This window comes from Homarus americanus, unplaced genomic scaffold (assembly GCF_018991925.1).
Source record: "Homarus americanus isolate GMGI-L3 unplaced genomic scaffold, GMGI_Hamer_2.0 scaffold14467, whole genome shotgun sequence".
In the NCBI taxonomy this organism is placed as follows: Eukaryota; Metazoa; Arthropoda; class Malacostraca; order Decapoda; family Nephropidae; genus Homarus; species Homarus americanus.
This window is the reverse complement of record NW_024733734.1, coordinates 4,404,736-4,421,766: the sequence shown is the minus strand read 5'-3', so window position 1 is coordinate 4,421,766 and position 17,031 is coordinate 4,404,736. Positions and strand designations below refer to the sequence as shown.

Genomic DNA, 17,031 nt, shown 5'->3' with positions numbered 1-17,031 from the left:
AATGTCGCAGATGGGTTAACATAATAGTCATGCCTTATGATGGATAAATGAGGAAAAAATTGTTAGGAAACTGTCTCGAACACTTTACGGTGAATCAAATATATCTAAACCCTGAAAGTGCAGTATCTTGGAACACATCTCCTATCACCCATCCATTCTTAGTACTGTGTCTTGTGATAAAAGTTAAGGCTGTAACTGATCTATGTATATACTGTACAGTTGTGTCTGGATTTACGCGGTTTTGGTTTACGCGTTTTGTCATTTAGGCGGTGCCTTGCCAGAATTGAAATGCTTGATATATGCAGCAAATCTGGTCATTTACGCGGGAAGCAGCGCGGGCAGGGTGCGCACAAGGTCGCCCAGTCATCAAAACATTACTGAGTTCTTCACCCGCCACCCACCACAGCTGGCCCAAGTCAGTGATAGTGATAGTGAGGATATGGACTTATACGGACTTTGAGGGATTTGACAAAGAGGCCCTGCAAGCCTCTGTGGTGGATAGTGATACAAGTGATACAGGTGAGGGCCAATAATCTGCCCTCTGCCTCGGAACCAACCCCCGATCCCCGTGTGCCCAGCCATCTTTTCTACTTATGTAGTTGTTAAATATTATTGATATTTCTCTTAATTATTAATTGTGTGTGCATACCGTCATAAAATTAAGATGTTATTTTGACTACAAGGTACGTGTTGTGTTGGAAAAAGTGGAGTTTGGGGTTTGGCCCAGTCTCTATTTCAATTAATCCCATATGTTCTGTTATTTCATTTACGCGTTTCTCGTTTTACGCGGTACGCCGCGGGTTCAATTGACCGCATAAATGAAGACCCAACTGTACTGTATATGAGGGCCATTTAAAGTTGATATAATTAACAGTGTTCAAGGATAACATATAAATTGTTTTTGTTTTAGCTGACACATGGGGTTTTGTACATCATTTTATCACTTATAGATAATACCTGTACAGTAGAAGATTGGATTTTATTTTTATTAGTAAAGTAAGAGATATCACTCATGTAAGGTGGTGTATCTGTCTTGTAGGATGGATCGTTTGTGTGGCACCAGCAGTCAGTCCGCCCACCAGGACAGGGTGTGTCCTGCCCTTGCTGTGGCAGAGTGTTTCTTCACAAGAACAACTTCCTCAAGCACTACTACACCCATACAGGGGAGAAACCATTCTCATGTCCCCTCTGCAGTTTTCGTACCATTCAGAAAGTAAACCTGAAGAGTCATGTGCGGTGTGTTCACAAAATAGAAATAATATAAACGCTATAGTGAACAATGATATAATGTACAGTATTGTACAGTATGTACTATAGTATTTTGTGGAAGTATAATATTTAGAAAACAAGATTGCCTTTTATACATACAGTAATGTGTTGGAAATTTGAAAAGGATATTACCTCATACCTGTATAAAATTATACTGTAACTAAGCAGGTAACCATTACATCAACGATACAGTATAATGATAAAACAATTGCTGTACTAAAAAAACTGTGGAAGATTGCTGTACCTTATGAAACTTATTCTACAGAGTCCAGGAACTGTTCCACTGCTTGTTGTTCTATGACTTTCTCTGTAAGAATGTTTGATAGTTCATCAGTATCTGAGTGACTATTGGGTCATTCCATAGTGAGGAACATTACATTTGGAGCCAAGTTATTGAAATACTCTCAGTTATATTTTCATAATTAAGCAGTATAAACAAATGGTTCTTACAAGATATATTACCAGCACTTCATACTACATCATACCACAGGTGGATTGTTTCTCTGTTTTAATTTAGATTTAAATATATTTTTAAAAGTTGAGTGAGGAACATTACCGCGATGCTGCCCCCTCTAGTCACTTTGCACCATTCACTTCATTAAGTCTGTTATTTGACTGGTTCAGTCAAGGAAGGCTTCATATCATTAATAAGGATCATAACCATACCCAACAGACTGATTATTCCTAATAACTATTATGCTATTAAGGAAAATGTGACCATCACACATCTTACCAGAGCAGTGACGACCGTTACTTGTGCGATATTTATTGACTTGCTGTTAATGTGATTGTAAGTATGACAGACATAAAAAAATATGTACTGGTGTAAAATTTATATAATAAACTTACTACAAAACAATGCTTGTTTAAGTTACATCAGCATAAATGATGTGTGTACATACCTATGTTACAACTTTGAGAGATGTATACCTACTAATTAAAATAAATAAATATCTAGTTGATGGAGGATGGAAGGGTCACCCCTTTGAATATATGTAACTTTCTTGATACTTCAGGAGTTAGCAAAGCCTGCACAACCATGTCCTCTGCTATTTCATCTCTGTTTAGGTTATCAGGGAAATGAAACTGAATATGACCCAATCTATCTCTGCCACTCTTTCTAAGATGTTTGACAATGATCTTGATGCCCACTTCTGTCACTGACTCTATGACTGCAACATAATGTTTAGATAACTTTTTGGTTGTACAGTATAATGAACCAATAAAAAATTTCCTGGGGCTAGTTTTGGTGTTGGTTCAACATGAGTAGACTCGGGCTGTGACATGAATGACTGCGACATCTGTGGGAGAGATGATGTACTTTCTCTATCACTGCTATTACTGGAATCATTTTATGTGTCAGTATCTGACAACCCATACTCAAGAGGCTCAAGATAACATTGTTTAAATGTTGTTTGATCTGTAGTGTTGTGATATAGTGAAACTTTGTTATGGCCAAGAAGTTTAACTCATCTGCTGCCTTACAGGTCTTTCATACTTTATTTTCTGGGTGTTTGTATCAGGAAACACATATAGTAGCTTTGTTTTATCTATTATTTGTTAGCCTCATCATAAAAGTCCCTTGCTGATGTTACTGTACAGCGACCTTGCAAAAGCGTCTGTAGATGTTCAATTTCAGTAAAGCACCAATCCCCTCATGAGGGCCTTTGCTGTGGTAACCCTCATGAAAATTCCATTCAGCTGTGCAGTTGTGTGTATCTTTGTGAAAGGATAGAGCTACATGTCCTTGAAGTGTGCTGCTGCTCCTCAGTGATATATGTGTAAAATGAATACAGTACAGTACCTGAAGAATTCAAGTAGCAGAATTCAAATAGCAAAAAATAGCACTATTGAACACCTGAACCTCAAGACTGGAGTGTGACATTGTATTTGATATATAATCAATTTAGTCTGGAAAGAAGAAAAGCTAGCAGTTAACATGCTGAATAACAAACACAATGAATTTGTGAGTTCTTGTTTAAAGCTGTGCTTGCTAATTGTTACATCTTTGTCGATAACATGCAGGTATTTTAATTTATTAAGTTTGGTATACCTGTATTTAAATGAAATTAATCTTGATAGTAGATTTTTCTTTTCTCATTCATCCCAATGATCATCTGAAATGAAGGTATCAACTCGAAAAGAAACTGCAGGTACAGTCGCTCAAAAAAGTATCTGAAAAATATTGTTCGTTTTGACATCCATCGGACCCCACTTTTTAGACAGTACTTTTTTGAGTGACTGTACATAGTTATTGTCTCAGTGTACAGTACTTAGATTATTGTAGGTAATTCCTCAAGTATATCATCGGTTAGAGGTAATAACACTTGTGTTTGTTTTTTTTTTCATTTTATAAGTAATTGTCAGTAAAAGTGAGTATGTAAAGAAAACTACAGAATATTTGTAAATTGCATCAAGTGATATGTGATTGTCCTGTTTAGGGCTATAAATCACCAGGAAAGGCTCTTACAGAACCAGAATTTCCTACAGACTTACCTGAGGAGAAGAATAAGGAAAGCTTAAATTAGTGGGCTATTCAAGAGATCTTGAAACATTCATCCACTAACCTTCCGTGCACTTCCTTCTAGGATGATGGCGGAATGGTGAGCGTGCCGAGTGGGATGTGGGACCGCTTTACTTGTAACTTCTGTCGCAAGACGTTCAACCACAAGAACAACTTCAGGAAGCACATTCGGACACATACTGGGGAGAAGCCGTACTCATGCCCATATTGTTCTTATTGTTCTGCTCGCTCAGATCTCTTACGTGTCCATTTACTAAAGAGACATCCATATGCAACCTTTTAGTAATATAAATGAATACTGGACATGAATACTGCTGCAGTGCTGTGTGGAATTGTTGATTGGGTACTGCATGATGATTTAAACAAATTTCATGATTTGTGTAGATGGAAGTATATTATTATTACCAAATTTTAGTTGTGAAATAAACTTAATTTATATCTGCTAATGATGACTCTGTTATAATTTTCATTTTTTTAAGAGACAACCGAATTTTCTGCAAAAAAATCAGCCAATTTCAATTTCATGTAGTTGGAGCTTACCTGGGATAGTTATTATGTATCAGTTATTACAGCTTGAAGGTAAACAGACAGGTTCTACATAAATATATGTATAAACCTGAACTATTGTGTTTAAATGCTGTTGCAGCAAAACCTGAAGTACTTTTTGTGTTGTTAATTGGTGACAACTTTTTACTTGGTTTTGAATAGGAAAGAAACAACTCCATATTGATCAAGTTTATTAGATGTGATAATAAATTTTATCCATTTGTGTTTTGAGAATGTGTCAGGATTTTATAAATGTCCATGAATTTTTGCACTTGTTTCAATACAATACATATGGTGTGGTTTGGAGAGCGCAGAGGTTTCACCAATTTTTTTATGTACAGTGGGGTATGCTATAACGAACGGATCCTACTACGAATATTCCTATAACGAACGGTTTTACCTATAAAATTGATAATGCTATAACGAACGAAACTCCTACAACGAACATTATAAATTTTTTTTTTTTTTTACTAATTTATTGTTTCTGTATTACAAGTATTAATGATATTCTTTATTTCAAGGGTTTAGATGCATATTTATGCACTTTTTTACAATTTTTACAATTTAATATTATATTTTTCAGTGTTAAGTGGTTGTATTTGGGGGCCTGGAACGGATTAATCCTATAACGAACGAATGCTATAACGAACAAGGTTCTAGAACCAATTAGATTCGTTATAGCATACCCCACTGTACTAATGTATATTCATGGTCTAAAGTAATCATCCATCCCTCCTACTACCATACTCACGAGCTCAAGGCCTTTATACACGATGGGTCACAAGAGGGAGGGGGATGTATTGATGGGGGTGAGCTAAGGGTGGCAGATCCAGGTAAGGTAGGAGGGTGCAAGTTATGGGCCACCTACATAGTGAAAGTGCATGTGTTCTTTGCATTGGTGTTAAGATTGGTGGATGTAGCTTGACGTTGACGGCCTTAATGACCCTGGCAGTTGATAGGCCTAAAGCCCAAACAACCAACCAACCAGGAGGGCAGGTGTCCAGGGAGGTGAAAGGAAGGTGTCATATGGACTTACCTTTTCCTTAGTTATCTATGCCTTTACTTGAGATTCTGGGGAGGAATGCGATTGAGCTTTTGGCAGATAATGTGTCATTAAGGTTGATAAGGCATCTTGATTCAGTGAGGGAGTGCCCCTGATATGACAACATAAGAGAGGAGGGGGCGTGGCTTGTTCACCACCAGTAACACTAAACGAGGTTGTTACTTATCACTGCCACCTCTCGCTACTACCGTTCTTGAAAAATAATTACTTTTAATTGATAAAAAGAATAAGAATGAATTGTTCCGTAGAATGTGACTTGTCCACCCTGTAATAACTTTATTAGAGTTATGAAAATCAATGCAAGGTAATGAGTTGGTAGTGGCAATCGTGTTTGGCCACTACTCCACACCCATCCCAAAATGGGTGCTAAAGAGTGTCCGTTGGCTAGTCCCATGCAAATTATTGGTTTACGTGCAGCTGGCTACAACGTGTCAGAAAGTGCAAGGAAGGTTGGGGTCACTGTGAGAAGTTGGTTAATCCACTGGGAGGAGTCTGGGAACTTGGGAAAAAATAGCCTCCATGAGTACTTTTGATGGTTGGCTCTCATTTGATACACGTACTGTATTAAAATGAATAATTTTGGGTGTGTAATGTAAACAAAACATATTTGAACTCTTCATTTATATAAATTATATAATTTTAGGCCGGGGAGACCATGAATGAGAGGCGAGGAGGACATTGAACGGGCTATTAAGATTCTGTATGACCTGTGTTGGTAATATTAAAAATAAATGTGATTGCATCCCTCGTATTCAGTATTTCTCCTCATATTAACGTTGTTATAAATATCTAATTTTCTGTGTTTAAAACCTGAACACTAACCTGAAAAAATAATAAATAGGGAAATGGATGACACATTATAATAATAATAAAATAAGAGCCTCATCTATTACTCTTTCAAGCATGGAAACCTAAGATAATATTGTCAAAAAAATACATCCATCCTTCCCTTCCTTCTTTCATGAATTTCCCGGCTTTCTTAAATCCCCTCCCTCTCTGATGATCAACTTCCCACACCCCTGCCCCAACAACCAAATGGCCCTTCATCAAGTCGACCCCTAACCCCCTCTCCACCCCACTTGACTTACCATGCAGAAAGGACCCGTCCAGGCGCATATATATATATATATATATATATATATATATATATATATATATATATATATATATATATATATATATATATATATATATATATATATATATATATATATATATATATATATATATATATATATATATATATATATATATATATATATATATATATATATATATATATATATATATATATATATATATATATATATATATATATATATTAGGGTTAGGTGCAGATTACTCGAAATCGAAAAAATTTAGTAGTTAGCCTAACACAAAGGATAGCACAGTCTAAATAAATGTTACATTCATATCTAATAATGAAATCATACAGTAAGATTTAACACTTTACCTTGAAAAAATATGAATGTAACTTGATGGGGGAGAAGGGTTATAGCAGAACTCACTGTATGCTGATAACCACAAGGAAAGAAGAAAACACGAAGTTCCCAAGCGCTTTCGTGTAATTCACATCTTCAGGGGTGAGTACAGACTAGAGAGAGAAATACAAACCAAGGTGTATATATACAGAGGAGGGTGAGACCAGGTCCACAATGGTCAGGTATTAGGTAATGACCCTACTAATCTTTAAATAGCACACAACGGTTGGTGGTCAGGTCAGATGGTCAGGTGACCCGCCTTCTCACCTGGTTACAAATCTTCTTAATTACAAAATTGTCCAGCTTGTACATGCCGTTACTCAAATTCATGTTGAATGCTTCTGTATGTTTAATAAGACTAGATTCTATGATGTTCCTACTATCAATTGAATTACATGGTAATATTGAGGAGGCATTATCCCAGTCAATGCAATGCTTGTTATCCCTCAAATGAACAAACAGAGCATTGGATTCCTGGCCTGTCCTAACACTGTATTTGTGTTGTTTAATTCTAGTTGCAAGATCTTTTCCTGTCTGGCCTAAGTAAAACATATTACATTCCTTGCAAGGAACTTTATAAATGCAACCAATTGTGTTGTTGGGGGAGTTCTTGATTAACATTTGTTTAACAGTGCATGAGTTTTTAAATGCCACATTGACGTTCCAGGTTTTTAGTTGTGAAGGAATGTGTGAGAAATTTTTGTGAAATGGTAATATTAAGATATTCTTATGGTCATGGGTGGGCTTGGGATCAGTTCTATAAAAAGTTTTCTTAGTAATGTTTAGGCATTTGTCTATGAAAGATCTAGGGTATTTAAGGTTTGAGCCAATATTATATATATATTTGTATTCCTCATCGATGAATTCCGGACTGCAAATTCTCAAGGCACGTAAAAACATTGTTGAAAATACTGACTGTTTGACTTTATTATGGTGGGCAGAATAATAATGAATGTATGAACACACATTAGTTGGTTTTCTATAAATACTGAACTTAAAAGTGTTACCTATTCTGTGTATCAGACAGTCTAGGAATGGCAATTTACAGTCTTGCTCTAATTCCACAGTGAATTTGATCGAGGGGGCTAAGTTGTTAAGTTGTGGCAGGAAAGCTTTTAGGTCCTCATTACATGGCCAGAGACATAATACATCATCAACATATCTAAACCAGACTGCTGAGGGTGGTAAAATATTACTTAATAGTTTCTTTTCAAAGAATTCCATATATAGGTTGCTTAATACAGGTGAGAGTGGATTACCCATTGCCATACCAAATTTTTGAGCATAATATTCTCCATTGAATTCGAATTTGCAATCCTTAATACATAGTTTGATGAGTTCGATGAAGTCGTCTTTCGAGACGGGCAGTGAAATATCATCCAGGGAATCTATGAGGAACTCTAGTAAATCATCAACTGGGACCTTTGTAAAGAGTGATGTTACATCAAAACTGACCAGTTTAAAATCATAATTAATGTGTAAGGGATAACAAGCATTGCATTGACTGGGATAATGCCTCCTCAATATTACCATGTAATTCAATTGATAGTAGGAACATCATAGAATCTAGTCTTATTAAACATACAGAAGCATTCAACATGAATTTGAGTAACGGCATGTACAAGCTGGACAATTTTGTAATTAAGAAGATTTGTAACCAGGTGAGAAGGCCGGGTCACCTGACCATCTGACCTGACCACCAACCGTTGTGTGCTATTTAAAGATTAGTAGGGTCATTACCTAATACCTGACCATTTTGGACCTGGTCTCACCCTCCTCTGTTGTGGGGTTTTTGATTGTTTAGTTCACACTCAGGATGGGATGGAGAAAGGAAAATCACAATGTGCTCTCTATATACATGTTATATTGGATGTACAATGCAGCTTGGTGCTGGGAAGGCAGCATGGTTACAAGCGTGATGTAGAGGGAGCTGGTTGATGAGGATGCTCAGAGGAGGACCAGCTTGTGGGTCGCCATGCTCGCTGGCGGGAGCGAGGACCGCCAGGCAGGCGGAGGAGGAGCGAGGGCCGCCAGGCAGGTGGAGGAGGAGCGAGGGCCCCCAGGCAGCGGCGGAGGAGGAGGTGTTGCTGGCTGGTTATTGTAGGTAGAAAGAGAGAGGTCACCACGAGGTCAGGTCTTAAATAGCGGGGGGCAGGCGTGGCTTAGCAGTTGACCCCCGCTCTGTGATGTATGGCGGCATTGGTTGACCTAGTCCACGAGGCATACACTGGGGAATTGGTGGGGTCGGCTACTCAGCGACAAACAGCGTTTATAGGGGAGAAATCCACTACAATACTCCCCCTTCCCTCCAGGCGGTGTAGGAGACTTGTTGTCTGCAGGGTTGCATAGCATATGTGAGGCAGAACTGGCGGTGCATGCCTCATGTGAGACAACGGCGATGGCGTGGATGAGCCGGTCGCTGGATACAACTGTCTAGATACACAATATCTGTGGGAGTAGAGAGGGAGAAAAAGGGTGTGTGGAGGCGATGAATGTTGTGCTTCCCTCACGGCAGGTACAGAGTCGTCAGATGCGCCTGCTGGGGTGTGTGGGCCTGGGTCAGGAGCAGGGGCTGCGTCAGCAGAAGCGGATGAGGGCTCGTGACAGCAGCTGGGTCCACGACAGCAGCAGGGTGCAGGACATTAGCAGGGAGTACCTGAGGGAGAAAAGAGGGGTGTGTGGGTCCGCACTCAGGAACAGGGGCCGCGTCAGGAGAAGCGGCAGGGGGTACTGCTGGGCCGGGATCGGCGTCTGAGGCAGGACGGGTGTGTTGGTCCGCGTCAGGAGCAGAGGCCGCATCAGGGGCGGCAGGGGTTACTGCTGGGCCGGGGGCGGCGTCTGAGGCAGGACGGGTGTGCTGGGGTCGGTAGGACGTGGTGCTTGGGGCAGGAAGAGGAGCTGGTGTCTGCTTAGAGAAGCAGTGCTGCTCTAGGGTGTCTAACCTGCGGTGTAGAGACAGTAGTTGTAGAGCCGATGAGAGCTGCTTCTGTGTGGATAAGCCAGTCTTCCATGTTGCTTGAAGACTGGGAGCGTGATCAGTTTCTCCTCCATCCTGTGTGAGTGCGAATCTCCGGGAGTCACCATTTGTGGGGTTTTTGGGATGTTTGGTTCACACTCAGGATGGGATGGAGAAAGGAAACTCACAATGTGCTCTCTATATACATGTTGTATTGGATGTACAATGCAGCTTGGTGCTGGGAAGGCAGCATGGTTACAAGCGTGATGTAGAGAGAGCTGGTTGGTGAGGATGCTCAGAGGAGGACCAGCCTGTGGGTCGCCATGCTCGCCGGCGGGAGCGAGGACCGGCCAGGGCATGGCGGAGGAGGAGGAGGAGAGGTGTTGCTGGCTGGTGGTGTAGGTGAAAGAGACAGGTCACCACGTAGGAAAAGGGAGTAGAATAGCGAGGTCAGGTCTTAAATAGCGGGGGTTGGCGTGGCTTAGTAGTTGACCCCCGCTCTGTGATGTATGGCGGCGCTGGTTGACCTAGACCACGAGGCATACACTGGGGAATTGGTGGGGTCGGCTACTCAGCGACAAACAGCGTTTGTAGGGGAGAAATCCACTACAATGTCCATTCAAATAATGGACTCAACTCCCTCCCCCTCTTCTCACACTCCTGGCTCTTCCCTCTCTGAAAATGTTTGGGGGAAAACCACTAGATTTTAAGGTATAGTAATAAATAATACCTCAAACTAAAGTTAGGATAATATAATTGACATTGCTGGATTGCTTGTAAGACCAGGAATATTTTGAATGTAAATGTCATATATTTTGCACAAAAGATAACATATTTACTCAGAGTAAACAAAATACTTAAAGTAGATCTAAAATTTGTATGTCTAATGCAAAATCTATGATGCTTATATTCAAAATGATCATCAAATTGTAAGAATTCCAGCAATGTAAATTATATTCTGGCCGGATAATTTGTATGAATTTTATGAGCTAAATGAAAAAATTATACTTCACCCGCGTATATGAGTAGATGCACGGCGTAAAATTAAGAATTCTGGTTCTGGCAAATTTGCATAAATGTAGAAATCGTAAAAGTGAAACGGCGTAAGCGAGGGTTCATAACATATATATATATATATATATATATATATATATATATATATATATATATATATATATATATATTTATATATATATATATATATATATATATATATATATATATATATATATATATATATATATATATATATATATATATATATATATATATATATATATATATATATATATATATATATATATATATATATTTTTTTTTTTTTTACACATACTTGAGTTTCATATCTGCGATTTAGCATCTTGTGATGCCTGTAGCCAGCACCGAACTTTCACTTAACGCGGTTCATCTACTCATATAAGCAGTGAAGTATAATTTTTTTTTTTTTTGCTCATAAAATTCATGCAAATTACCCGGCCAGAATATAATTTACATTGCTGGAATTCTTACAATATGATGATCATTTTGAATATAAACATCATAGATTTTGCATTAGACATACAAATTTTAGATATAATGTTTACTCTGAGTAAATATGTTATCTTTTGTGCAAAATATATGACATTTATATTCAAAATATTCCTGGTCTTACAAGGAATCCAGCAATGTCAATTATATTACCCTAACTTTCGTTTGAGGTATTATTTATTACTAAAAAGGTAAATATTCTGGTTTTCCCACACATCTGGTAGGGAGGGTTGGTGGGTGGTGGGGGAGAGGGAGAGACCGACCGACCGACTATCTGGCACGGTGTGAAGAATATTTATTTTTTTTATTAACTGAAGATATTTGTTTTAGCTCATAAAATTCATACAAATTACCCGGCCAGAATATAATTTACATTGCTGGAATTCTTACAATTTGATGATCATTTTGAATATAAACATCATAGATTTTGCATTAGACATACAAATTTTAGATATAATGTTTACTCTGAGTAAATATGTTATCTTTGTGCAAAATATATGACATTTATATTCAAAATATTCCTGGTCTTACAAGGAATCCAGCAATGTCAATTATATTATCCTAACTTTAATCTGAGGTATTATTTAATACTAAATGTTAAAATTTAGTTTTTTCACCCAACATTTCTCTTGAAGGGAGGATTGGTGGGGGGTGGGGGGAGGGTTGGGACAGACCGACCACCTGGCCGGTTGGAAGAGGGGGGGAGGCAAGGTGGGGTACTTTGATTGACAGATAATGTCATGAAGAATATTTTTTTTTTTATTAACTGAAGATATTTGTTTTAGCTCATAAAATTCATACAAATTACCCGGCCAGAATATAATTTACATTGCTGGAATTCTTACAATTTGATGATCATTTTGAATATAAACATCATAGATTTTGCATTAGACATACAAATTTTAGATATAATGCTTACTCTGAGTAAATATGTTATCTTTTGTGCAAAATATATGACATTTATATTCAAAATATTCCTGGTCTTACAAGGAATCCAGCAATGTCAATTATATTATCCTAACTTTAATCTGAGGTATTATTTAATACTAAATGTTAAAATCTAGTTTTTCACCCAACATTTCTCTTGTAGGGAGGGTTGGTTGGGGGTGGGGGGGAGGGTTGGGATGGGCCGACCATCTGGCGCAGTTGGAAGAGGGGGGAGGCAAGGTGGGGTACTTTGATTGACAGATAGTGTCGTGAAAAATATTTTTTTTTTATTAACTGAAGATATTTGTTTTAGCTCATAAAATTCATACAAATTACCCGGCCAGAATATAATTTACATTGCTGGAATTCTTACAATTTGATGATCATTTTGAATATAAATATCATATATTTTGCATTAGACATACAAATTTTAGATATAGTGTTTACTCTGAGTAAATATGTTATGTTTTGTGCAAAATATATGACATTTATATTCAAAATATTCCTGGTCTTACAAGGAATCCAGCAATGTCAATTATATTATCCTAACTTTAGTTTGAGGTATTATTTATTAAAATCTAGTGGTTTTCCCCCAGAAATTTCTCAGAGAGGGAAGACGCAGCAGTGTAGTGTGAGAAGAGGGGGAGGGAGTTGAGTCCATTATTTGAATGGACATTAACTTGGCGACTGTATTTCTCTATTTCTCTTACGTATTAATTGTGTGCATGTACCATCATAAAATTAAGATGTTATTTTTACTAGAACATAGGTATTGTCTCGGAAAAAGTAGAGTTGGGGGTCGGGCCAGTCTCTATTGGAATTAATCCCATATGTTCTGCTGTTCCATTTCGCGATTTCACTTACATACACGTACCCTGTGGGTTCAATTGACCGCATAAATGGGGTACTACTTGTGTGTGTGTGTGTATTGTGAAAAAAAAAAAAAAATATATATATATATATATATATATATATATATATATATATATATATATATATATATAAAAAAAAAAAAAAAAAATATATATATATATATATATATATATATATATATATATATATATATATATATATATATATATATATATATATATATATATATATATATATATATATATATATATATATATATATATATATATCAACGACCTCACCAGCAAGGAGATAGAACCTCGACCTACTGGGTGTGACTAGGGAGCGCTTACCCGGCTAGGCCACAAGGACAAAAGCAGTTCTAGACTCTGTTATATTTCACACAAAGCCTGTTCATCGAGCTGATGGGCGCGTGAACCTCACACCCAGTAGGTGAGGGTTCAATTCCTTGCTGGTGAGGTCGTTGATTATATGTTCAAAGTCCGCGTGTTATATGGACTAAAAATGAAGTATATATATGTACCTCGACGTTTCATACCAGCTGGATTCGTAAAATGCTACTGACACCACATAAGAGGCGGCAGTTTCCCAATGAGGTTCCACGGCGCCATCAGCTCGATTTTCCGTGTGATTTTATCAAGATATATATATATATATATTATAGGAAAATGGAAACAACGAAGCCTTAGCTTCGTCTTTATTCAAGACATCTGAGATGTCTTGAATAAGAGCAGCAAACCACGTTGTTCCTTTTCCCGTGATTTTATCAAGATTTATCTTATCCATATATATATATATATATATATATATATATATATATATATATATATATATATATATATATATATATATATATATATATATATATATATATATATACTATATATATAAATATATATATATATATATATATATATATATATATATATATATATATATATATATATATATATATATATATATATATATATATATATATATATATATATATATATATATATATATATATATATATATATATACTGTATATATATATATACAGTCGGCCCTTAACATACGCTGGGGTTAAGTAACAGAGATACCCCCCTAAAAAAACCTGGCCCCCATGTCCTTATTTACCGTATATACCTTTTGTGTAGTTCGAGTTTTTAAGACCAAATTATTTGGCAAAAAATTGAGGGTCGACCTCTAAACGGGTGATAGTTTCGTTAGGTTGAAAAATATTTACCAGTAATTACCAGTAAACAATGGAAACGACGCACCAACGCACCACCAGCTGTGAGTGTCGGTACAGTCGCCAGGGCAGATCTCTTGCGTCATCATAGCTAGCCCAAAATAGCCAAATGCATGGTATGGTAGCACAGGACGATGTAAAACATAAAATATTCATTTTTTAAAGTTTATTTATAGATACTGTACATAAATGTTTGTTCATTACATTTGAAACATCAATCCTTGTTAATTAAATTTAAAACAAAAGAAAACTACGATACCGTATTTTCATTAAAATATTACATCACAAGTATATTTTACCTTAACTGTGACTGAATGAATATATTCTCAGAAATAAATATGGAAATGTAATATTTTGGCTGAAATGACGTACATATTACAGTGGAAAGTGGGATAAAATCATGATGAAAACAATGACTTTAGCCTTCTTTCATTGTTCAAAAGATTTTACCGTAATCGCTTTTCGAATGGTTTTCAGTTAAAAAACTGTTGTACTGTATTACAATAATATTCTATCATATCATTAGCCTCATAATCCCACAACTGAAAACCACTCGAAAAGCGATTAGAGTGACATCTTTTGTACGAAAGAAAGCGAAAGTCATTGCTTTCGTCACAATTTTATCCCACTTTCTACTGTAATACGTACGTCATTTCAGCAAAAATATTACATTTCCATATTCTCAGAAATAAATAGTAGTTTTGTTGAAACGTAATGTACAGTATTTAATATTAAAATGCAAAAAGAGCTATAAAAACATTTAATACTGTACACCCGTATGTACTGGCTGGCATCTGCACTCATCCCTGCTCCCGCCTCCAGCATCACCACTTCTCCCCGCTCTATCCCTCCGCCTCCTCCACATAGTCACGACTGTTGTATTACAATAATATTCTATCCTAATTCACTTGAATAAATACTACGATACCATATTTCTGAATATTTTCATTAAAATCCATGAAAATCATTTTCCTTGTCATCGTCTTCAGCATCAAACAGCTCCTCCCAGTCTTCTCCTTGAACAGGGCCAGAAGGTACATGTTTCTCGAATCGTATTCAGTTAAAAAACTGTTACATCACATGTATATTTTACCTAAACTGTGCCTGAATGAATATATTCTCAGAAATAAATAGTAGTTTTGCTGAAACGTGATGTATTTCAATGTAAAATAGGATAAAATACATGACGAAAACAAAAGACTTTACCTAACCTTCCGATGTTCAAGAGATGTTACTCGTTTTTTTAATAGTTTTCGGTTAAAATACTGTTATACAGTATTACCCCGCCTAACGCCGTTTCACTTAACGCGTTTTATCATATACGCGGTGCCTCGCCAGAGCTGAACTTTCACTTAACACGGATTTTTTCCACATATACGCGGTGAGTGTCCGGCTCGAGACGCTATTTTTAGATTTGCCCCACCCGCCACCCTGCCTGACTCCCTGTTTTAGCTCATAAAATTCATACAAATTACCCGGCCAGAATATAATTTACATTGCTGGAATTCTTATAATTTGGTGATCATTTTGAATATAAACATCATATATTTTGCATTAGACATACAAATTTTAGATAATATTTTTTCTCTGAGTAACTATGTTATCTTTTGTGCAAAATATATGACATTTATATTCAAAATATTCCTGGTCTTACAAGGAATCCAGCAATGTCAATTATATTATCCTAACTTTAGTTTGAGGTATTATTTATTACAAAAAAGTTAAGTATTCTGGTTTTCCCACACATCTCCTTGGGACGGTTGGTGGGGAGGGAGGGACCGACCGACCATCTGTTACCCTGTGAAGAATATTTTTATTTTTTTTTATTAACTGAAGATATTTGTTTTAGCTCATAAAATTCATACAAATTACCCGGTCAGAATATAATTTACATTGCTGGAATTCTTATAATTTGATGAACATTTTGAATATAAACATCATATATTTTGCATTAGACATACAAATTTTAGATAAAATGTTTTCTGAGTAAATATGTTATCTTTTGTGCAAAATATATGACATTTATATTCAAAATATTCCTGGTCTTACAAGGAATCCAGCAATGTCAATTATATTATCCTAACTTTAATCTGACGTATTATTTAATACAAAATGTTAAAATTTATTTTTTTCACCCCACATCTCTTGAAGGGAGGATTGGTGGTGGGTGGGGGGGAGGGTTGGGACTGACCGCGCGGTTGGAAGAGGGGGGAGGCAAGGTGGGGTACTTTGATTGACATATAGTGTCGTGAAGATTATTTTTTTTTTATTAACTGAAGATATTTGTTTTAGCTCATAAAATTCATACAAATTACCCGGTCAGAATATAATTTACATTGCTGGAATTCTTATAATTTGGTGATTATTTTGAATATAAACATCATATATTTTGCATTAGACATACAAATTTTAGATAAAATTTTTTCTCTGGGTAACTATGTTATCTTTTGTGCAAAATATATGACATTTATATTCAAAATATTCCTGGTCTTACAAGGAATCCAGCAATGTCAATTGTATTATTCTAACTTTAGTTTGAGGTATTATTTATTAAAATTTAGTGGTTTTCCCCCAAAAATTTCTCGGAGAGGGAAGAGCCGGCAGTGTAGTGTGAGAGGGGGAGGGAGTTGA

The 17,031-nt window shown here is 36.5% G+C and overlaps 1 long non-coding RNA gene across 1 annotated transcript; it reads left to right on the top strand.

Annotated features, from left to right (window-relative positions):
* Window positions 1-2,352: 2,352 nt before the first annotated feature.
* Window positions 2,353-4,414, top strand: LOC121869899. The gene is made up of 2 exons (XR_006089603.1): window positions 2,353-2,756; window positions 3,858-4,414. It is a non-coding gene; the product is annotated as an uncharacterized LOC121869899 (long non-coding RNA).
* The last annotated feature ends 12,617 nt before the right edge of the window (window positions 4,415-17,031 follow it).